Genomic DNA, 1,005 nt, shown 5'->3' with positions numbered 1-1,005 from the left:
GATGTCTATAAGGCCAAGTTGGTGGATTGTATTGTTTAGCTCTTCTGCATCTTTGTTGAGTTTCTTTCCAGTTGTTCTATCTTTCAAAGAAAGTGGTGTACTAAAGTCTCCCACTATGAGTGTGGAGTCATCTATTTGGCTTTTCAACTCTTTTAACGTATTTAGACATTCTTATAGCATACAAACCAAAAAACCAAATTCACTGCTATGGAGTTGGATCTGACTCCTAGCGACCCCTCCTTGGGTTTCCGAGATGGTATAACTACGGAAGTAGATTGCCCAAGCTTCCTTTCGAGGAGGGGCTGGTGGGCTTGAACTGCCAGCCTTCTGGTTAGCAGTCAAGTGCTTTAGATGCTATGCTACCAGAGCTTCTCCTAAATCATAGTAAGCTCATGTGTTACAGAATAGAATTTCTCCCTAGGGTTTTCTTGGCTATAATCTTTACTCTACCGTGGAGCTCTGGCGGTGCAGTGGTTAAGGCATTTGACTGCTAACCAAAAGGTGGGTGGTTGAAACCTACCAGCTGCTGTGCTAGGAGAAAGATGAGACAGTCTGCCTCCGTAAAGATTTATAGCCTTGGAAACTCTATGGGGCAGTTCTATTCTGTCCTATGGAGTCAGAACGACTCTGAATTAACTCAGTTTCAGTGGGTTTGGTTTTGATTTTTTCTGAAAGCCACTACATGGCCTGAACCCACCAACCTTAGGGTTAACAGATACAAAAAATTTGGCAGGCTCCATGCTGCAAAACGTGTATTTTACATAGTTATAAGGCTTGAATTTCTTAAAGCGTCTACAAGTTCATAATAAGAAACAAAATGTTTTTCTGAAGTCAGTTATACCCATATTAGATTAAGCTCAATTTCATAGCTAAAGTCATATTGCACACGATTGCAGAATTGCTCAATTTAACAGCCTTTGTAAAATTGTCTATGTATGGGGCCAGCACAGCAAAGGCATAGAAAAGATACTGCTTTTGAATAGTACCATTAGTAGATGCATTGGT

The sequence above is a fragment of the Orycteropus afer genome, unplaced genomic scaffold (genome assembly GCF_000298275.1).
Source record: "Orycteropus afer afer isolate SDZICR_OR568_19922 unplaced genomic scaffold, OryAfe1.0 scaffold00035, whole genome shotgun sequence".
Taxonomy (NCBI): Eukaryota; Metazoa; Chordata; class Mammalia; order Tubulidentata; family Orycteropodidae; genus Orycteropus; species Orycteropus afer.
The sequence above is the reverse complement of the archived record's forward strand: the minus strand, read 5'-3'. Positions refer to the sequence as shown.